This window comes from Aotus nancymaae, unplaced genomic scaffold, assembly GCF_030222135.1.
Source record: "Aotus nancymaae isolate 86718 unplaced genomic scaffold, 86718_ANA_hifiasm-v0.15.2.pri h1tg000019l, whole genome shotgun sequence".
Lineage (NCBI taxonomy): Eukaryota > Metazoa > Chordata > Mammalia > Primates > Aotidae > Aotus > Aotus nancymaae.
In genome coordinates this window covers 35,797,051-35,820,219 of record NW_026988431.1, presented here as the reverse complement: position 1 = coordinate 35,820,219, position 23,169 = coordinate 35,797,051, and the positions used below count along the sequence as shown (strand labels likewise).

The following is a 23,169-nucleotide window of genomic DNA, read 5'->3' as shown; positions in this document are numbered from 1 at the left end:
ACGAGTTTCTCAACCATCCTATTTAAAATTGCAACCCCGCCTCCTCCAACACACTCTAGCCCTTCCCTATTTTTTCTCTACAGCACTTATCATTAGCTAACATTTCACTGTTCGTTTATTGACTGATTTTCTGTCTCCACCTACTAAAATACACGCTTCATGAGGACAGAGATTTTTGTCTGTTTCATCCCTGCTGTTTCGTATCCCCAGTGCCTGGAATAGTACTTGGGACGTAGTAGGTACTCAATTAACAAGCTGTGGCAAAGAGATCAGAGAAGCAGGAGAGAGATCAGAGATCAGAGAAGCAGGGAATGTGTTACTATGTTGGCATAGCCCAGAATTTAAACTCCCAACTCCACCACCATGTGTCCCTGAGAAAGTCCATTTTTAGATTCACTTAATCTGCATATTAATGCAGATTGGGAGTGTAAATTCTGGGCTAACACCAACATATTAATACATTCCCAATTCAGGAAGCAGGAGAAGAGAGGCAGAGAAGAGGGGATGAGAAAGAATGGGATGCTCTGCTCAGCCTTGCCCTTCATTTGTAAGCCGTCTGGAAGGGAGGTAAGAGCAGAAACGCAGGGACAGGGGAGGCGGGGAGTGGCCAACACCGACCGAGACAAGTGTTCACGGATCTCCCCATCCCCCTGCAAGATTTTACCAGCTGCTTTTAAAACAACAAAAAGAGCAATTCCAAAGCAGGACCTACAGGGACTTCCTCAAGGTCACCCTAGCTGATTAATGGCAGAGCTGTCAACACCCAAAAATTGTGAAATGATTTCTGTGAAATCCCTGAAAATTGGTTTTACAAAGATAACTGGCTTTTGACAAATTCCCCCAAACAATAAGGTAAGAGGTTGTCCAGATGTGTCCATCATCTCATCTGGTTTCCCAACCCTGAGGCTGCCGGCGCAGGCCTGGCTGCGAAAGTCTGTGATGAAAGACTTCACTGCAGTCCAGGAAAACTACAGGCAGAGACGGAAACACCACCTCTGCTCACTGCCTTACCTGCCCCACACCCACCTCCTCCCTCCACCTTTGCTCACACTGGCCCCTGGTCTGCCTTGCCTTCCCGCTAGGCTGCCCCTCCTCCTCCGAGCTCTGCCTCACCTGGCAAATACCCAGATTTCAGGACTCAGAGTGTCCCCCACTCCGCACAGCCCTCCTTTCACTCCCTTCTCTGTGTCCTGTGCCTCCTTTTTGAGGTCTGTGGGCCCCGGGTCCTTACTGGACTGTTCTACTCCTGCTGGACATATGGACTGGAACCGTGTTGGCCAATCTCTGTGGCTGCAATTTCCCGTCCTGGTCTGGCCTGCCAGCGCAGGTGTGGAAGGTCAGCCAGTGTTTGGATGCTCATGCACCTGAAGAGGACAAAAACTTGTCACACACACCCCTTCCTTAAGGACCAGTAGCCTCTGGCTTGGGTTGGTTCCAACCTTGGGGGATGGGGGTGACCCCCTAAGCAGGATTGAAGCTGCCAGGAAGGGCTCCTTGACCTGAAATTCCTCTTGCAATGTTTCATTCAATCACGAAGAAAGCGAGTTAGATTGGTGAGTACAGTGTGGTTCCGTTTGTACTTTGTGAAAAAGGAAGTGTACACATCAGTGTTTGGATATGGACACAGAAGTGCTTACATATGCCTAGAATTTGTCTGTGGAGCTCTATGAGAAATTGGTCAGAGTGGGCCTTAGTTTGGGTTCCTGAGACAAAGATGTGGATGTAGATAGCTTTGTGGGGGATCTCAGGAGATGAAAATGAGAGAGGGGGAAGTGAGACGGGGAAGGAAGACAAGAGGGAATGTGTCAGTGAGCCGCAGACTACTGTGGCCAGCCTGGGCTCACTCACTAGGATTCTCTGAGCACCTGTGGAGGATGAACTCAGAGCTGTCCCCTGGAGGCTGGGGAGCTGGGGCCACTTATCGACAGACTCCTGTCTCCGAGTCACTGAGGGGTGTCCCCAAGAGCGTTCACTCCCCTGTACATCCCGGTGCTGCCTGCATCCGGCTGAGTGGCTGCCTGCTGCTTAGGAGAAAGCAAAGTTGACTGATGATGCCCGCAGCCGGACCTAACCAGGTGGGCTGAGGGGATGTGGTGGGGGCACCCCAAGAATCTGCTAGGAAGTGGGGATGGAGGCACTTTAGAATGTTCACAACTATGTCCTTTCGTATGTGCTGATTTGGAAGTACCTAAAAGCACAAAGAGGCAGGAAAATTCACCTCTTATCCTGCCACCTAGAAGTAATCATCAACAGCCTGTTTGGAATATACCTTCCAGCATGATTTTCTGTAGCATGGATGTCTGCAGTACATTTAACTGTGTGCCCTTTTCTGTGTCCCTGAGTACCGCTGGCAGTACCTTCCCCTGAAGCCAGCACTACCAGCCCCTGCAGTCCAGGGGACGGGCGGGAAGCTCCTGGGTCCATTTCCAAGAGAGCCCTGTGGGAAGGCGTTTCAGAACTAGACAGAACTCAGAGAGCAGGGAGACCCCCTTGGCCCATTCACCACCCCACTGCGCACTAGGGATTTATCACCCTGATGCTGTGGCTCAGCTATTAAACACGGTGCTGCCCAAATGGCCAACAGGGCTTTAAATCTCCGCTCAAGGGTCACTTCCATTTTCCTGCTCACTGAGCACAACCAAACTTTTGCTTCCTAAAGAAAAGTCTGTCATTTAAGGTTGTGGAGTACAGAAGCATCTCACCACTCCCCACCCCAACCACAGACAAGACCAGAATGCATCCGGCAGCAACTCCCCACAGGCAGCTAGAGACGCTCGGCATCACCCCCTCCCATTCCTCCTCTCCCTGGCCTGCATTAGCCTTGGCGGGCAAGCGGGGAATGCAGGACTCTGCGGCTTGGTACGCAGTCCTGGGCCCTGGTCCAGCTCTGCCACTCCCTGGCCTTGCAACCTCAGGCCGCCACTTTGCCTTCTGAGGCTCTGTTTCCTCATCTGGAAATTGGGTACATCACACACATTTCCCAGGACTGTCTGAGGATCAAATGAGATCCTAGATGTAAAGCAGCGACCACAGTGCCTGATGTCATTGGGACCCCACAACTGGGGGCTCCCCCAGCACATGCTGGACATTTTACCCCATGCTTGGACCCTCTCCCTGGGTTACCTCCCTACATGCCCTGCCTCCCTCCACCTTCTCCAATTTTGTTTGTCCAAGGTCCCTGGTGCTTCCCACCACTTTACTAAAGAAGAATCCCCTAACACCTGGCTTTCATCGTGCTCCGCCAGCCTGTCCCACTGCTCCCACTGCCTCCAGGCAGTCTAAATTCTGCAGCCTCATGCTCCAGGCCTGTCTCCTCCTGGCCTGTCAACCTACTGTAGCCATGCTGCTGTCCACACTGCCTGCTGTGCCAGCCCAAGGAGGACAGACCCTCTCAAGACAGGCTCAGAGAGCTCATCCTCCTGAATAAGGGCCAGGGTCCTGCATGCAAATCTGGCTGTAAAGGCTTGGAAGCCCTGTGCAATGTGAGTGTCATCTTCCAGGGAGCTGACCCTGAAGCTCTGGGCCACCTCTATCCCCTTCCTTCTGCTCTTAAACCCAGGGCCTGCTCCTCTACAGAATCGGCGTTCCCGAGCAGGACAGCACAGGCTCTGGGTCAGCTGACCCAGGAGATCAAATCTCAGCTTCCTTTCTCACCAGCTACATGACCTTAGGCAAGCCTCTGTGCCTCAGTTTCCCCAAGAGGAATGTTAACACCACCTGCCTCTATAGTGTCCTTATGAGGTAAAAGAGGTGACACGTATAAAGTGCTGGTAACAGAGCCTGGGACACGGTATCATCATTATATAATTATATCATCATTATATAATCTTCACTGTAGTTCTAATTTAATGGGTATGTCTTATGTGGCAGAACTTCACAGTTATTCTGTCAGTAATCCTGACTCTGCAAGGCAAGTCACATTATCCTTGTTTCAAATAAAGAAACTAGGGCTTAGAAGAGAAATTTACCCAGAATCATAGCCCAGACCTGTTGGATCCAAGTACTGTACCATGACCAAAGAGCTGTTACCACTCACACGTCCACACTGTGTGTCATGTCTTAAGCCCTTTACGTATATTGGCACATGTACAGGCCTCAAAACAGCCCCATAAGGTGGGTACTATTATGATCACCTTCATTTTACAGGCAAGGAAACTGAAGCACAGAGAGGTTCAGTAACAGATTTATGATCACACAGCAAGCAGGAAAGCTAGGACTGGAACCCAGGCAGTTTGAACACAACCTGTACCCCTAATTGCTACTCTCTGTGTCTCTCACCTGCTTTGCCCTCTTTTATTTAATGTGAACCTCTCAAAAACCCTTCAAGGAAGATAGCATTACCCCCTTTCACAGCTAAGGAAACTGGGCTCCGACACACAGCAGGAGTGAAATTCAACAGAAAGACAATGTGCATTTCCAGGTGTGAAAATAAAATGGCTCAGAGCTTCCCTCATTCTTTCTGCATTATTGCATTCTGGAAAACCTCTCACCAGGGGATGAGGCTGCAGCTACATTAGTGACATCATATTTCCTTCTCTTCCTCCTAATTCACGCTCCAACCACACAGACCATTCTGCAGACTCAAGCCCTGGTGAAGGTCAACGGATGCCTTAAGGAGGCTGCAGATCAGAAAAAAAATCAGACTGCAGAGCACCAAGACACCCTTCCCCTAAATTCTGCTCTGCTTTGGGGCTTTGGAGGATGGCTGGCCATGTGCCAGCTCTGTTTGCAGGAACTGCACCAAACCTTAAGAATCCCTAGGGAGAGGACCTTTTGCAGAAGACCAGCAAGACACATGCTATTGGCTCCAGGCCCACACCAAAGGGAGGCATCATTAATTGATCACAGTATTCTTTCCCACAGAATTAAGATTGGGCAGCAGAATCCTCTGCAGAACAATGCTCTAGGCAGAACCTACTGATCAGAACTGCATCTCTCAGCTTCCTTGCACTAAAAGTGGCCATGTGATCATCTTTTGGCCATTGGGCTATGCACAGAAGCAGAGTATCGCATTTCAGAAAAATCTTTTAAAAGATGAGACGTGGTTTCCTTTAGCTCTTCTGTTCTGCTGCCTGGAATGTGGGTGCAATGGCTGACACTCTAGCAGCCGTTCTGGACAATGAGGTACCTATGGGAATGGAAGCCACAAGGTAGGAAGGTGGAGCAGCAGGCAGAAGGAGCCTAGGGCAGTGATTATGGAGCCCCACAATATCCCTGTACTGCCTGCTTCCAGACTTCTTTTCCATGAGAGAGAAATTCTTGTTTAAGCCCATATTATTAGGCATTTTTGGTAGCAAACAAGCAGACCTAATTCTCACTGATACAGTTCCAACTTCTCATTTTCCTCCCTAGGTGTACTTCCAGCATGCTGTCCAACTTGCAGCTTCCTGAATCCATCCAGTTGCTTCCCATCCTGTGCCTGTGCCTTCCTTCCACATGCTGTTCCTTCTGTCTGAAGCACCCTTCTGCCTCCCTATCTATTTGGAAAATGCCAACTCATCCTTCAAGGCTCAGCTGAAGTCCTCTCTGGAAAGCTGTCCTGGATTCTGACATTGCAGTGCATCCATCTTGAGTTCCCACAGTGCCCTGGCCTTCCTGCTCAATTACAAGCCCTATCACCAATTCCTACAGGTATCTGTATCCATAGCTGTCTCTGGGACTTACTGACAGAAGGGGAGTGTCTGATCTTCCCATGGGCCAAGGCAGATGAAGCACAGTAAATGTTTGTAGAAAGAATGAACAAGGTATGAATGAGCATCTGGAGGGGTCAGACATTCTGACCTATAGAAGCTCCAGCAGCTGCCATAGTGCGGGAAGGCTTCTTGGAGGAGGAGGGAGAGACAGTGGCACAGGGAATGCCAGCTTGTGCTACTGGTCCAGGTTAATGCCTGTGCCATAACAAGTAGACACCACAGACCCTCCAGAGATCTTTATGTGGCTTAATGGAATATCTCCAAGATGGCCCCTGGGGTCTCGGAGAGGTCACAGCCCCCAGCTGCTGCCCAGGCCTGGATCACCAAGTGTTTGTGATTGACAGGGCAGCTGCCTAAAAAAGTTCCAAGCCCCAGGGCAGACAGGGGGAGGGGGACCAAGCGTTGCTGGAAGCTGAGCTTTCTCTGTGCTGGCATAGTACAGCCATCTGGTTTGGGTCAAAGGTCTCCAGGGACCCGTTTGATTTATAGGCCAGTGCAGCCACCCAGGCGGCATGAGGGTGAGGGCACGGAGAGGCCGGGAGAGGGGTGTGGGGGAGGTGGAGGGAAGGGACGGTTAGAGGCCCCTTTAGAGACTGAGCAAGCCCTGCACTTCTGCTCCGGGCCACGGAACGCCTCAGGTTGCTTTTAAAAGAAACATCACAAAAGAAAGTATTTAAAAAGTCAAGAAGAATTTACTGTGTGCCCACATCTCTCTGGGTCTGCATGGGATGCCGTTACTCTCTGGGAGAGGAAGTGAATCCACATGATCCAGCCACATGGCCTTTCCACATTGAGGCCTCATCCACCTCTCTCTGCCATTAGCCACATTCTGCAGATGAGGACACCAAAGAGCAGAGTCCCAGAGCCTACAGTGGCAGAGCTGGGAGTCAGACCCAGGCTTTCTACCCCCCTGCAGTCTTTCCTGTCTATTGTACAGGGCCTCCAGGCGGTTCTGGAGTTCAGAGGAGAGGGAGGTAAGTAGGGGCCAGAGTCCAATGAGGAAGCTCAGAGAAAGGCTTGTGAGGATTGCTCACTGAGAAGGGGCCTGTGCCTTATAAAGACCACACAGACCCCCTTCACCACCGCAAATATGCTCTGGCAGCACAGAACAGAGTGGGCAATATGGACTAAGGTCATTAAGGTGGCATGGCTCAGAGCCTTCAGAAAGGATGGCATTAGACAGGTGGAGAAGTGGGGCTGGCATCAGGCAGGGTGCACAGCACAAGCGTGCACCGGGGGATGTGGAGACTGCACTGGGGGCTGGGAGGCTGCACTCCTCTGCTGGGGGAGGTGGAGAAGCAGGCTCTGGTGAGGGGCGTAACACACAAAGGTCATCTCCCTGGCTTTGCCCAGAGAAAGGGGCAGAGCTAAGGCCCCTTCCTCCCAGCGGCAGCCTCCTCCTGGCAGGAGGCTGAGAACATCAGCCCAAGTGGGGCTGGGGCCTTTCTCATGTCTTCTGCCGGACATGTCCTGGGACCACGAGGGGCGCCACCCAGGGCTCTACAGAGGGTGGCGGGTGGCAGTGTGGAGACAGCAGTGATTGTCTCCTTGGAAAAGCCACAGTACACAGTCCCCATGGGCCCCCCAAACCAGCCGGTGAGCCATGCACGTGGCACTCCGTCCCTCCATCTCCTCTGTAAAACAAGCCAGCTAGGCAACCCCACTATCTACTGAGGGCACCTGGGGGTCCCGTGGTGGACACAGGTCACATAGCTCAGCAAAACCTGGCCTTAAACCCAAATCTAAGGAAGCCCAGATCACCACGCTGAGGCCAAACAAAGAAAGCACGGATGGGTAGAGCGTCTCAGATACTTAGAAAGCCTGGAGCAGCTCATCGTGGTCAGAGCAAGACAGCAGGGGAAGGAAGGAGCCCTCGGAACATCCTGGAAGGGAGGCTTTGAGCCTGAAATCAGACAGACCAGAGTCCAAATTCTAGTTCCAGCCCTGAGACCTTCAGCCTCTTACAGCCTCAGTTTCTGCAGCTGTGAAGTGGGATAATATTAACACTCCCCATATGGGGCTAAAATGATTTAATATATAGGTAGAGAGCACCTGGGTTGGGGCAAGGAGCTAATCATCAAATGGTTACTTTGGCTTTTCTTCACCCCAGTATTGTTGGGAAGCACAGCAGTTCTGTGGCAGAAAAAGTTTCTTTGGCAGGATTCAAACTCCTCTCTGTGTTCTGCACGTCTATGGCGTGGACCTCATGAAAGCCAAAGCCAGACCTGAGCAACGAACCCACCCCGGGTTAGAGTGTAGCCAACAATCCATCATCAAGAAGTTGGCCAAAAATGCCACCTCCCAACCAACCATGGATGCGGGTGACAGCCTGCCCCAGCCTGGGGAGGGGCCGCCTGATGAAGCCTGGCACTGGGCTACCTCCCGCCAGGCCCACTCCCTGGGACCTGGCAAAGCCCGGCTCTGGCCTTTGACCTCTGCCCTCAAATTGTTTTCACATGGTGGGGCTCAGGTCGGAGCCCATGATGGGCCATGGGTTCAGTAAATGACAACCAGACCCAGCCAGATGCACACATGTGTCAGGGACAAGGAACGTGTTCAGCAACTCTCGGGGCAGGAATACGGCCTGGTGAAAGGCTGCCGGGTCAGTAGGAAAAGGGAAAGACATGGGCTCCCCATGGGGCAGCCGCCAGTGCTGTTCACGGCTGTCGGGGGCACAGGAGGAACATGGCCGCTCTCCTTCTCTCAACCATCTAGAGCCCCATCTGAAAGACACCACGCACACCCCAGAACCTTAGCTCGTAACTGAGGACAGTCTAGGATTCCAAGCTGAGATAAATGATAGCGCCAGATGAAGTAGCCCTAAGGCTGCCCGGCCTAGGTGTCGCTGTTGGGGCCTTGCCATTTACAGAGGGCTTTCACAGGTTTTGTTTTATTTCATCTCCATAACAACCCTCTTTCTTATTCTTCCCATTCCACCCACAAAGAAATGGAGGTTTGGCAGGCTCAGGGACTTTCCCCAAGGACACAGAGCTAGCAAGAGGCCTGCTGCAACACTGGCGGTGCTCTGCACAGCCGCCCTCCCCCGGCAGCTCCTGGCCCCTGCTGCACCCCAGGCCCTCCTCAGCATTCCTGGCATACCTCCTGTCAGAGGCCACCCCCCACCGCCCAGGACCTTTGACATTCTCCTAAGGTTCTCTGGTCCTGCAGGCTGACACTCATCGGTCAGTATCTGGGCTACATCTTTCTCCTACGCCCACCCCCCTTGAACTCGTTCCTTGGGCCCTGGAGTCACTCGGGTGACCACTGGCCCAGAAGAAGTCCCAGGGCAGAAACAGGGGGCTGTGCTCTCTCTATGGGCTCCCCAGCTCTCCAGTGGCTTTAAAGCAGCCCTGTCCTCTAGAACTTTGAGCCACGGTGGGAATGGTTTACATGTGCTCATCCAATAGGGCAGCCAGCAGCCACGAGTGTCTGTGGAGCGTTTGGATGTGTCTAGCACAACCAAGTAACTGAACACTCAACTATTTAATTTTAATTAAACAGCCACATATGGCTAGTGGCTACCACACTGGATAGGGCAGATGTGGAGCTGATGCAGCACCACAGTGTAAAGTGTTTGTCATCCAAAAGATCCAGAAGTGCAGTCCCTTGATATCGATATCAGAGACTGTGGAATTATGGAGACCGTCTGAGGTCATCTAATCCAATCCCCTCCTTGCAATGGAGAAACTGAGGCACAAAGCGAGGAGCTGAATTACCCGAGGTCACAGAGCCAGTGCCCAAGTGGCACCCGCCGGGCCAAGTTTCCTGGCTCCCATGCAAGTGCTCTCTCCAGGACCTGTCTGCCTCCTCCCTCCTTTATAACCCCACACCAGACTCTTAGTACATCAACTCAGTTCAGGTGGAGAACGCTTTTGCCACTTTCACACATCTGAAAGGTCCATTTTGGCAGAACACCTTAAATATCCAAGGGAGGCTGCCTGTGTCAGCCAAAAAGGAAATACAAGCCCTCAATTCACCACTTCTCTCCTGGGTGGCTTGCCCAGCCTGGCGGTGACGAGCGCCCAGGCCAGCTTGAGCTCCACCATCCCACTGACAAAAGGGGAGAGCAGGGCTTACCCAAGCAGAGCCCTGCCATGGTGCTGCCCTTCCCAAGGTCCAGCCAAGGATGTGGAGAGGCTGCAGCATGACAGACAAGGCACGGGACCTATGTCACAGCTACAGAGGTCAGGGTGGGCTCCATGCCCTGGGTCACCCACTTGCCCCAGGTGGGGAAGACTGACACACAAATGGCCTGCTGAAGAACAGGACAGAGTTGAGACTTACTGAGTCTCATGCTGCATTCACTGCTTTACTGAGGCCCCTTTTCTTGGCTGGACTGCCAGAAGGTTCTTAGTAGACCCAGAAAATTTTATACTTTCTTAAAAAGCCTAGAAGTCAGCTTCTGGAGCAGTAGCGAGACGGAAAAGCCCCCGACGTGGGTTCAAATCAGCTCTACCACTCACGGTGCAACCCCGGGCGAGTCTTTCAACCTTTCTGGGCCTCAATCAACTTGTCTGTAAAACGCGAATGGGCACATCCACCTCAACCAAAGGCCACCCTGACCAAAGTTCCAACAACGTCCCATTTCGTAGCACCAGGGGAGACCCGTCCCAGCGGAAAAAGCGACCAGTAGTAAGAATTGCTTCTTTAAAATGAGGTTATGTATAACTTAAATAGTGGAATGACTGGGGTCTGAAGGACGGAAAGGGATGCTTGTGTCTCCCTGCTGCTGAGCCCTGGGCCTCGCCACCCCCACCCTGTCCTCCAGGATCCCCAGCCTTTCCAGCCACTGGCTTGCCTGCTGGTCCCCACTGACTCACCTTCTCCCAGATCTTCACATGGCTCCCTCCGCCTCATCATTTAGGTCTCTCTCAAGTGCCCCTCCCCAAAGGGGGCCACTGCAGCAGCTGACCTCGCTCCCTTATTGTATTCTCCAACTTTGTTCCATATCTGGATTTTCATAAGCATTTATTCTTGTTTTTTTTGGTTTCCTCCATGAGAGTGGAAACTGGACCTGCCTTGCCCACCACTGCTGCTGGCTCCTGGCTGAGGGTCAGCACATCGCAGGCCCTTCACAAACACCAGTGCAGGGATAGATGACCAGGTGTCACTGCGCTCCCCACGCCGATTGACCTAGCAGGACTGCATGTGATTGAGGAAACCGCAATGGCTTCTTTAAACTCATATCAAATTCGGTAGCTATGGGCAGGGTGCAATGAATTTCAATTTACTATTCGTAGCTAACAGGAAATTTATCAGGATTCCCTACTCCAAAATTTCAGTGAGAAGTTTGTCTATACGTTTTCTGTTTTGTGGGATGCTGTAGGAGGTGGGCAGTCTTTCCCTGGGCCTCTGCCACCAAGCAAATGTGCTTTCATCCTACCGTGTGGCCTCTGAGCGACCCACCAGCTCATTCAACAAACACACACTGAGAACCCACCACATGCCAGGACAAATAGGACAGCCCAGTCCCTGCTGTCGGGAGAGGGGCAGTGACAGGGAGGACTCGAGACTGTACTACACAATCTTGAGGGTGCAGAGTGGAGCACGTGAGAGCACCATCATCCTGGAACTGCAGTGGAGGGCCTGGCTTTCAGCAGTGCTTCCATGCACTGCCACTTAACCCAGAGGCCCCTCAGGAGGCCCCAGGAAGAAACAGGGAAATGGAGCTGCTTTTTCAAATCAGAGCACCTACCACTGGTACTCAGGTTGCATGGACACATTGTTTTCCCTTTGGAGAGGAAAGCAGCTGAATTCTGCTAAACACACATTTCCTTGGTGGCAGAGTTGATGGAAAAGATCTTCAGGTCCTCTAAGCTGGTTCCAGCCAATACCGAGAGCCTGACCCTTGCTTCTGCCCTGGATCGAACTCCCTGACCAGTTCCTGGGAACCTGGAGCATCACAGCTCCCTCCACCATACCCTGCCCCAAAGGACCTTGTACTCCTCACACCCTCCTTCCAGCCAGGCATTCCAGGCAGCTGACTTCTGGCCAGTGCTGGGACTGATGGCACAAGTCAACTGGGAAGCTTGTGACACACACGTTCCAAGCCCTACTGCAAGAGTTTCTGATTCGGTAGGTGAGACACAGCAGAGATCTGTGTGTTCCACATGCGCCGAAGGATGCTGAGGTCCAGGCAGGTATGCTAAGGGCCAAACTCTTCCACAGCTGAGGAGCCAGCAGCTAGGCCCACCCCAGCCAGAGGGCTGGTGGGAGCCTCTGCCTGCACCTGAGGGTAGAAGCACTGGGCCCATCAGACACTCACAGGACTTTCAACCAAGATCTGGGAACACAGCATGCCAGCTAGCACATTATTAAAGTTGCCAGGGCCACTGTGAGCCAAAGCCAAGGGGCACCTCAAATTATGAGGGAACAGAAAAGATAAAGGAGAGGTTGGGAGTGGTGGGGGGACCGGGGCACACGGGCAGTTGATGCAGTGATGGGGTGCCTGAGAGCTTTCTCGTTCCTGGACCACCCGCTGCCTCCCACAATCCACATGCAGCCTGAGCACACTACTTCCCTGAGGCAACTTGTGAATTCTGGGCTTCCAAAGGAGCCCCCACTAAACAGCCCACCCCCACTCTCAGCACCCGCCCTGGCCTCTGCATAAGCACTGTGAGTGGCCCTCAGCTGTGACCCTGGCCCCTCACTCCAGAGGGGTGACCCTTCACCCTTAGGAGGTGAATGAGATTGCCCATGCTTCTCCTCGAGAGGCCCAGACGTTGGGCAGAGAGCTGTCCTGTACCCCAGCAAACGCGCTCTCACCCTGGGACCGCCTCATGAATTGCATTTTGAGACAGAAACATCAACAAAGAGGGCAAGATCTGGAAGTCAGCTGTGGCTCCCTGGATCGACTCAAAAGCATCTACTTAATGACTTCAAAGCTGGGACGATGACAAGATCTTTGCTGGCAGTTCCAGCCCCCTGCTGCTCTCCAGTGAGATCATGGGCCTGGGAGACAGGAGGGATGGGGGACACCAGGTGCCCACTGGGGCTCCCAGCAGGCGGGTCACGAAGCAGAACTCACGGCTCTATTTATAGAAAGCAGCCGCCGAGAAGGATGAAGAACTGGGGAGAGCCTGCACGGCAGTATTTTCCAAGCTCACGCTGTCTCGGCTTAATTTCATCCCAAGCAAATAAATCATTAAGGAGGCACCAAGTCCTGGAAGATCTGACGAAGGAGGGCCATTAAATGGCACAGACTTAGCTTGAATTATGGAAGGCCTCAGACAAGCAGCCTTATTAGTGTCTGGGCGAGGCCGTAACTCAGGCTAACCGCCCCCTTGCCTTAACCAAGGGACAAGACTGGGCGAATCAGCTGGCTCCCTGCCCTGTAAATAAAGGCAGCCGCCAGCCTGGCAGGTGTTGGCTCTCCCGGCTCACTTACACTCCACCCCCCGCCCCGGCACATTTGCTTCCTTTATTCAATGCTTTCCCAGCACCACCCACTCAGAATCATCAGCAAGTCCAATCAGGAGTTCAGAGTGAATGCAGTTTGCTGTAGTGTATTTAAGGGTATCTAAGCGCTTTGGTACTGGGGGTTGCCAATGCTGGCTTCAGTAAACTCTTGTTCAGCACAGTCAATCCAAAGCCTGGGACCACCTGCAAAACCACTGAAGACTCAACGTGACCCTGAGTAGCACAGAGGTTACAGCTGTGGGCGCTGGAGTAGGCCTGGACTCAGGTTCAGGACAGCTACCTCTCAAGCAAGTGCTCGCCCTTCATCTCCCTCAAGCCCAATCTCCACACGTGCAGACTGTGATACCAGCACTTCTCCTCACCCGTGGGGATTAAATGAGTCACCCCGCATAGGGTGCTGACGAGCCTTTCTGCAGGGCCTTTTCTGCAGGGCAGTGGAGCTGGGTAGTGTCTGGCCTTTTGTGAGTGCTCAATCAATGACTGTTTAACAAAGAGCTGTTTCCATTTGCAGTAATCCCTGACCAAACAAAGTCACCCGCACAGGAACATTCATGGATAAGAGTGTGGATTTACTCGTGTACACTGCATTGGCAACTGTAAGAATGTGGGTTCCAGGGCACATAAACAGAGTCAGCATGGGGGGAAGATGGGTGGATGGTGGGGCATGGGGACAAGCTGCGATTGGGGGTCCTTGCTTTGTGCCACACTCTCAATATGCATATCATCAGAAGCTTGTTAGAAATGCAGAATCTTGGGCCCAACCCAGTCCTACTAAGTCAGAATCTGCATTTTAACAAGGTCACCAAGTGGCTTAAATGCACACTGAGTTTTGAGTAGCATTGCCGACAACAGCTCTATGGGATAAATGCCATTGCTGTATCCACGTTACAGGTGAGGATATTAAGGAACTGCCAAGTTGGGAAACCTCTGCCCGGGTCACACAGGTACTAAACAGGCAGACCAGTTCCTATGCTGGGTCTCTGTGACTATGCTACCTGCTGGTTGTATGGTCTGAGCAGCGGCCAGAGCAGGGTCTCTGACATGCAGGAGGCACTGAGAAACTGTACAGGGCCTTCGTGTGTGTGTTGTGGGTCTGAACTCTGCCCAAGCTTCAAGGCTTCCCCTCAGAAAGTCCCTCCGACCCATCAGCGTCATCCCCGGCCCCCATGACTCTCCTCCTAAGCTCCTACATCCTCCCACAGCTGTGTTTTTCAATATAGACTCATAAATTGCATTGAATTCTCACTCTCTTGTTTCTGATGGGGAACATTTTCAAGGCGGACTGGAGGCCTAGGTTTTAGTTCAGTTTCTGCCACTAACTGGCAGGTAACCTTGGGCAAAGCCTCCCAGCTCTCTAGTCCAGTCAACTCCCACTTGTAAAATGTGGGTCTGGGCCGTGGCTCATGCCCATAATCCCAGCACTTTGGGAGGCCGAGGCGGGTGAATCACCTGAGGTCAGGAGTTCGAGACCAGCCTGGCCAACATGGTGAAACCCCGTGTCTACTAAAAATACAAAAATTAGCTGAGCATGGTGGCAAGCGCCTGTAATCCCAGCTACTTGGGAGGCTGAGGCAGGAGAATTGCTTGAACCGGGAGGTGGAGGTTGCAGTGAGCCATGAGTGAGCCACTGCACTCCAGCCTAGACAACAAAGAGCAAAACTTGGTCTCAAAAAAAAAAATGTGGGTCTGGCATTGGCTGCCAGACATCATCTCTCTAACCCTCGTGTCTGGGCCCTAACTTCACCCTTCTGCCAGGGCCTGAAAAGGTGAGACCCTTTACCTCTTTCCTTCCCATAATGGCCAGCCCATAGCCAGACCAAGTCACTGTTTTGCAGAGGTGGATGCTGGCCCTCAGGGCTCCCCCCTCAGCAGCCCATCCCTGCCAAATGCCTGCCTGCACACACACAGCAGGGGAAGGTGCTGCTTGTTTGGGTATCCTTGTGAACATGTGTCCACCGGGCAAGTCACCACTGGGAGCTGTGGCCTTTTAGAGAAATGCTTGAATAAGACATGCAGCCAGAAACATTTGAAACCGCTCACAGGGAAGGCTAAACACCCCCAGCTCATTTGCAACAAACTCACAATGGCCTCTGAACCTCAGGTGGCATTTCTATCACGTATCTTAAAGAGAAATGAGTCCAAAACCTCCCGAAGTTTCACAGATTCCTTCCTGTGAAATCCTTCAGTTTCACAGTGTGGACACAAATTTAGCCATTTTTAAACCTACCACTTTTTCAGTACCTATATTCTAGGTACTAGACCAGTCACTTTGTATATATTAACCCATGATCCTGACACTTCATGGCAAAGTAAGTTTCTATTTTTCAGATGAGAAAATGAAGGCTTGGGCATGAAGCGACTTGTTCAGGGTCACAGCTAATTAGAAGCCAAGTCCGGACTGAAGCCAAGCCAGGGCCAGAAGACTCCCGAGCCCGCTCTTCACACGAGACCAAGCTGTGGCCCACGGTGACACTTGTCCTGACCAAGCCTGATTTCGAATGCTATCACCTGCATTTCAAAGCCACCTTTCTGCAGGCCAGACTTCCATGAACCTACTTACAACTATGTTAATGTGAAAACCTCCTTCAAAGAAGGGCCACAGCATCTGATCCAGGCCTTTTCTCAACTGGGAGTCTGTTCCTTTCAAACAAAGTGTAGGGGCCGGTTTCTGAATGTCAGGATCCTGAATTGATATGGCTGACCCATCAAGCAGCCTCTGCTTGGTCTGTGTGTGGGGACAGATGTGCTGTACACAGGATACAATGAGAGGTGGGAAAACGGTCACTCAGGGGTCAGGCTTCAAGTGAGGGGCGGCTCATAGCCAGCCCCTCTGCTCCAGCCAACTGTGACTCAAGTCCCTCTGTGGCAGAGGAAGGAAAAGCTTATTCTGGTGGTGCGAGGCCAGGACATTAATATACATTTATTGAGCACCTACTATGTACTCTATTCCCAGGACTGCTATAGGGTGGTTGAAAAGGCCAAGATGCAGTCACCATGGCAGAGCCACCATTTGCAGCATTAGCAGCAGCAGCAGTAACAGAATAGCAAAACACACACCTTAGGAGCCTATTCTGTGAAGTAAAGGGCTAGGTGTCTTATGTTGACTACACACCATGTAAGGACCGGCTGGATTAGACACCTCGGATAATCTTAGTCCAACAATGTGACTGAAACCTCCTTAATATCAAATTAATAAATTTCAAAAAGAGAAAAAATTAATGGGATTCTACTGTATTGTAAACTGGAAACAAAATCATTTACAAGCATTCATCAGGTACACAAGATGAGCTCAGGACCGCAATCAGAAATTCAGGATACACATATCAGTATTAACCTACTGTGAGCCACATGCTGGCCCATGCTTCATTTCTGCATCACTTCTAATACAGCAACTCTGCAAGGTACATATAATTATTCCCACTGCACAGATGGGAAAACTGAGGCTTGGGGATGTTAATTAGCCAGAGGGGGCAGAAATGAAATTTCAATCGAGATCAAAAGTCTATGCTTAAAGGTTGGAAACTGTCTAAATGTTCAAATATGGGGATCTGAATAATTAGAATATAACACAACCATATCATGGACCCATGCGACTGTTAAGAAAGCATGAAGCAGTTCTACATTAACTGATATTAGATCATTGCCAAGGTCCATTGAGGACAGAAAACAAGATATAGGGCAATGTTTTCAGTACAATCTAAAAATTATCTGCCACAAATATCTCTGGAAAGACAAGAAAATGCTAATGGTGGCTGCCAGCAGGAGGGGATGGGGGCCACGCTGCAGAGGAGGGGCTACTTCACCATACACCCTTTCGTAGTATTTAAATTTGTTGCCACGTGCATAGCTTTCCTTTCAAAAATAATGTGTTAGTCTGTTTTGTGTTGCCATAAAGAAATACCTGCCAGGTACGGTGGCTCACGCCTGTAATCCCAGCACTTTGGGAGGCCAAGGCAGACAGATCAACTGAGGTTGAGAGTTCAAGACCAGCCTGACCAACATGGAGAAACCCGGTCTCTACTAAAAATACAAAATTAGCTGGGTGTGGTGTGTATGCCTGTAATCCCAGCTACTCGGAAGGCTGTCGCTTGGAGAATCGCTTGAACCTGGGAGGCGGAGGTTGTGGTGAGCCGAGACTGTGACACTGCACTCCAGCCTGGGCAACAAGAGCAAAACTCTGTCTCAAAAAAAAAAAAAAAAAAAGAAAAGAAAAGAAAAAGTATCTGAGGCTGGGTAATTTATAAAGAAAAGAGGTTTATTTGGCTCAGGGTTCTACAGGCTGTACAAGCACGACACGGCTTTTGCTGATGGCCTCAGGAAGCTTTTACTCATGATGAAAGGCAAAGGGAAAATAGGTGTGTCACGTGGTAAGAGAGGGAGCAAGAGAGATGCCAGGCTCTTTTAAACAACCAGCTCCTACATGAACTAAGAGTGAGACTCACTCATTACTCCAAGAGGGTACAAAACTATTCATGATGGATCTGTCCCTATGGCCCAATCACCTCCCACCAAGCCCCGCCTCCAACATGGGGGATTGCATTTCAACAGGAGATTTGCAGGAGACAAATATCCAAACCATATCAAGTAAATAGGCACATATGACTTCCCTAATCTTCCCAGTTCACCGTGCATGCCTCCTGGGTCTCCATCCCTGCCCTGAGGAACTTCTCAACCACTTGGGGAAAGAAGGCATATGCATGTGGATAAATGAGTGAACCCTGCAGATGCAGGAGAAGTCAGTGCTAAACTCCCATTACAGAGACAGAGTCCTGAGCTGAGTCCTAGGGGTGAGCTGGGGTCAGGACAGATTGATAGGGGATGAGGGCAAAGGGGAAACCAGGCCCAGAGGAGCCAAGTCCAGATGACCTGGAGGCCGGGGGTACCTCACTACCCGGGGAGACACACGGGAGTCTAGCGAGAAGGTCTCGAATTCAGCCCTGGCAAGGAGATGGTGCCCTTGCAGTCATTGTGAGAGCAAACTCTCTCTGGCCTTCATCAATACGAGAAGCTTTGGCTAGCTGCCAGCCTCCTCTGCTCAGCCGTTGAACCAATAAATACTTCGTGGCAGATCAATTAAACCATCTAGGAAAGATGTCTGGAAATATAGCTTCCTCGGCTCTGTGCAGGGGACAAGCCCTCAGCCAGTTAGGCCCAAGATACCTGCATTTCCACTCTCCACCCTCTGAAAGTCAGCCCTGACACTGGCGTCCACTCTGTGGATTCGGGCCATGCTCAGTGGTGGGCAGGCTTGGGCAGGTTGGCCCAGGCATCGGAGGCAGGGCTGGGTATAAGCACAGCTGTATGATTTGCTAGCTGCATGGCCTTGGGCAAATTCTTTACCTTTCCAAGACAGTTTCTTTGTCTATAAAATGGGGATAACAACGGTCACATTGCCTCATGGCTTATTGTGACGAAAAGAAAAAAAATGAGTAAAACGCTCAGCCCAGGGCACAGAACATGGATAGTAGCCAACAAAAGTGTCATCAATACCCTCAGATCAAAGCTACCCGGGACCCCAAGGCCACTTGTCTCTGTCTGAGACTCCTCTCCACTTCCTGTGTCACTCACACACCACTCACCACCCAAGAACTCCCAGATGTGGGACAAAGCCAATCTGTCAGCCTTTCCTCCACCAGCATGTGGAGAGAGGAGCTGGGGAGCCGCGGAGCAATTCCAGAAAGCAGCCCAGAGTGGATTCCAAAGGCCTGGCCCACCGCAGGGGCCCACACTTCAAGGGAGTCGAGACATTTGCAGTGGCATTCCCCTGTTAGTGATCAAGCATGCCCGATCCATGGCCACCGCTGGGGCTGCCTTTATGCAACTTAGTGTTTCAGAACACCCTGCGGAGTTCTGTGCTGAGCCAAGAGCTTTGAAGGCTGACGGTGAAGTCAGCCGGAGGAGGAAAAATGACAGGGATGGCATCTCAGGGACTCACCCAAACTCACTGCTAAAGGCAAGGACCTGGCCCTGGGCTGCACGGTCACCAGCCAGATGGAGCAGATGCTCCTGCACATTCTCTCCCCGCCTTGGCTGTAAACGTCCCCACAAGGTGCCGATGTGTGCCTCCATTTGAATCCAGGCTCCCTCAGTTACTTGTAGTGTGACCTTTAGCAACTTACTCAAGCTCTCTGTGCCTCAATTTCTTTGTCATATGCTGAAGACGACACTATAGGTAGTATTAGTGCAAAGAGTCATTACAAAAATTAAGTGAATTAAAATTTGCAAAATGGCCAGATGAGGTGTCTTGTGCCTGTAATCCCAGTGCTTTGGGAGGCAGAGGTGGGAGGATTGCTTGAGGCCAGGAATTCAAGACCAGCCTGAGCGACATAGTGAGACATTGTCTCCACAAAAAATAAAATTGTTTTTTAAATTAGCCATTACCTCCTGAGCCATATGTCACCAATCCTGGCATATATATATATATATATATATATATATATATATATAAAATTTATAATAAAAATTTGTATATGTTATATAAATATATATATATTTTTTAAATTAGCCATTACCTGCTGAGCCATATGTCACCACTCCTGGCATATATATATGTGTGTGTGTGTGTATGTGTATTTATATATGTGTGTATATATATGTGTGTGTGTGTGTATATATATAATTCATAATAAAAATTTATATATGTTTATATATTTAAATTAGCCATTACCTCCATATATATATATATGCCAGGAGTGGTGATATATCCCTGCAGTCCCAGCTATTCAGGAGGCTGAGGCAGGAGGATCACTTGAGCCCAGGAGTGAGAGGTTACAGTGAGCTATGGTTGCACCACTGTACTCCAGCCTGGGTGACAGTGTGAGCTTCTGTCTCTAAAAAACAAAAGAAAAGAAAAGGAATTTTTAGAATGCCACCCGTCACCCGCTCAGACTAAATGCTACGTAAGTGTTAGTTGTTGTTGCTATTATTGCTATTATTATTATTTGGACCCTGGACAACCTGGGACAGCTCCCCCATTTGCCTGGCTTTGGCTCCATTCTTCTCAGTTCACTCAGACGGCAGAAACCCTGAGCGTCCTGCAGCTCTCTGTAGTTAGCTTTGAGATGCTGAGCCATTTTACTCCATGGTGTAGCTAAATAATTCCACTTGCAGAAGGTTTGACAATGTTATGCATTTGCAATAGGAAATCACGCCTCCAGGAGTGCCTGCCCTCAGCAAACCCATGCTTCCAGAGTTAAACGTAGTGAGCCCTTTCTAAGTCTTACTTTTACTGTAATAAAAATTCAAAAATTGAGAAAATGATATCCATTACTTACTTTCATTATGTTAGAGGAAAAGCCTCTATTAAGGCACTTTGCTTTAAGTCACAGGTGAACCCCGGAATTTGCCTTAGCTCACCCAGTTAATCAGCACAAGGGCACCAATTGCTATGTGTCTGCTCTGTGCCGGTGAGCTTTATCATCCTCATCCTTTTTCAAAGGAGAACACTGAGGTTCAGAGAGGAGGCACTCACCAATAGCCATTTGTTGAGTGTGGGGCCAGGGTCTGACCTGGTTCTGAGAGGGGCCCCGGGTAGAGTTTGCTCCTCCTATGATCCTGTGGGGAAGCAACCCCAGAGAGCTGGTCTGTCTTTTGCTTCCAAGCATGTCTCAGACTCTGGTCCCTCACAGCCCAATCAAGTCTGAGTTTGGGGACCTGCCACCATATCCACAACTGACGTTAACTCAGAATCCTTTCCATCCATGGACTCCACCTTGGGATTCCTTCCCTGCTCAGGGACTCCCTAGAGCCAAACTAGTCCCAAACCTGGGGATTCATGGTGGACTGCAGCCCAGGACACAGGCTATAGGCATCACACAGTCCCTTCCCAACTATCCCTGTGAGCCTCCACTGCAGCTTCTCCTACGGCCCACTCTGGAGTCAGGGATTGTCCCAGGCTAGCCATGAATAGGCCTTTCAAGCCCAGAAAAGCTGAGCTTCCCTTTTCTGTAGTCACACCCTTATCTGAGATAGAGAACATTACCCCTATCTAGAGAACAGGCTACTGCCGTGGCAGATAAGCCAACCCTATCACTAAATGGAAGATGCCCCAGGCTCATATCACATGACATCTGGCCTCTCTTGCCTCCTAGATTCAGTATTCTAGATTCAGCCACCCTGAGAAATCACTGCCAGTAAGGAAGAGAATAGAACACTTCGCATTTCAGTTCCACCAAACTTGTTCAACCACCTGAAGGACCCATAAGCTTAAAATACCCCAAACACAACTGCCCTTCCCACCCAACCTCTCTGAGGTAGATCCCTGCTCCTGATCCCAATATGCATGGCCCCAGTGGGGGCAACCCTGTTAGCACCTTAGTTTTGTACCTGAAAACCAGGCAACAAACAAAATCCAAGTGTAAATTAGTAGCCAAGAGGAAGCCTACAACAGGAGTGTAACTGTTGGCTTTGGTAGCTCCCACTGGGTGTCGATGTCAGGCCTTAAATCTCAGCTACCATATGATTAGTGCTACTGTACAAGAGCTTACAGCAGCAAAAAGGGGACCTGATACTATCCCATTTTACAGATGAGTAGAGTGAGTCTTTTTGTTTCTTTTTTTCTTTTTGAGATGGAGTCTTGCTCTGTCGCACAGGCTGGAGTGCAGTGGTGTGATCTTGGCTCACTGCAACCTCCGCCTGCTGGGTTCAAGCAATTCTCTGCCTCAGCCTCCCAAGTAGCTGGGACTACAGGCATGCGCCACCATGCCCAGCTAATTTTTTGTATTTTTAGTAGAGATGGGGTTTCACCATGCTGGCCAGGCTGGTCTTGAACTCCTGACCTTGTGATCCACTCGCGTCAGCCTCCCAAAGTGCTGGGATTACAGGTGTGAGCCCACACGCCTGGCCGAGTAGAGTGAGTCTTAGGGAGTAAGAGTGACTCAACAAGGACACAAAACCACTGAGCACTTGGAAACAAGTCACATCAGACTCCAGAGCTTTGGTACACCAAGGCCACTCTTCTCGTCCAGTGATTAATTCCAGCAAATAAATTTTCCAATTCCATTAAACAAATATTGTTTGTTGTTTCTGCTGGTTTTCTCATCACTAGGATTTGCCTGGTCACAATGTCTCAGAGGGCTCCAGACGCTTTCCACAAGGCACTGTGATGACTAAATTAGCCCTTCTCAGGGACATAATCATCAGTTCCTAGATTTAACCCTTTAAACAGAGAAAATGGAACAACACTTTGCCATTCAATGGCAATTGTAGGCAACAACCATGGAAATAAAATATGAACAAGAATATCGCCAATTATACCAGAGTGCTGAGCATACCAGCCACTTTCCCGTTAGCCTGCCATGCTTGGAAACCATCAAATGTCCCTTTCCTGTGCTCCAGTAAATAGAAATTTTGCTTGAGTAAAATCTTGTCCTTGACTTCTTTTCTGGAGAGTTATTCTCAGTCCCTCATCTAAAGGGGAGAACATAGGAAAAGAGTGAACTTTGGGGGGCATCAGAACTGAGGGAACCTTGATTCTGCCTCTCTGAAGCTCTGCTCTTAAGTGTTCTTATTTTTAAAAGGAGGATCTGCCTCAGGGGCTGGTAATTACATCTCTTATTTAGAATGAATAAACTGGAAATTCTAGCTTTTAGAATCCCCTCTGAGAGCTTCATTAGGGGTGTGGCAGGAAGTCTGGATGGGTGCTGGTGGGCTGATGTGGGGGAGTGTGCAAGTCCACAGGTGCCTCACTCCCGGTCCCTCAGCTGGGATTCAACTCAGGACAGGCAGCGCCGTGTGCCTCTGTCCAGAGGCCACCCTGTCTCCCTGAGTGGCTCCCTCCAGAAACCAATAACTGTCTTTGCTCCTATAATTTTTATCTTGCAGGATGGCTGTGTATATTAAATGAGAGGAAGCTGTAGAGCTGTCAGGGGTCAACCCCAGCAGCCTATGGGCTGGTTTGTAGCCTGCACAGGTATTCTGTTTGCCCACATAGAGTTTTCAGCCTCTGTCAACTTGAAAAATTAGAAAAGTTCACTCTCTCTAGATTTCTGGGACCTCTTGGAAAAAGTCACAAGATTCCACAACCGAGGGTGTTCATTCCCATGAGATGACAGTGGGC

At 50.4% G+C, this 23,169-nt stretch overlaps 1 protein-coding gene across 1 annotated transcript in view; it reads right to left on the bottom strand.

Annotated features, from left to right (window-relative positions):
* SPSB4 (splA/ryanodine receptor domain and SOCS box containing 4) overlaps window positions 1–23,169 on the bottom strand; it is an 81,821-nt gene that overhangs the window by 41,893 nt on the left and 16,759 nt on the right. The gene's annotated exons all lie outside the window — the stretch shown is intronic.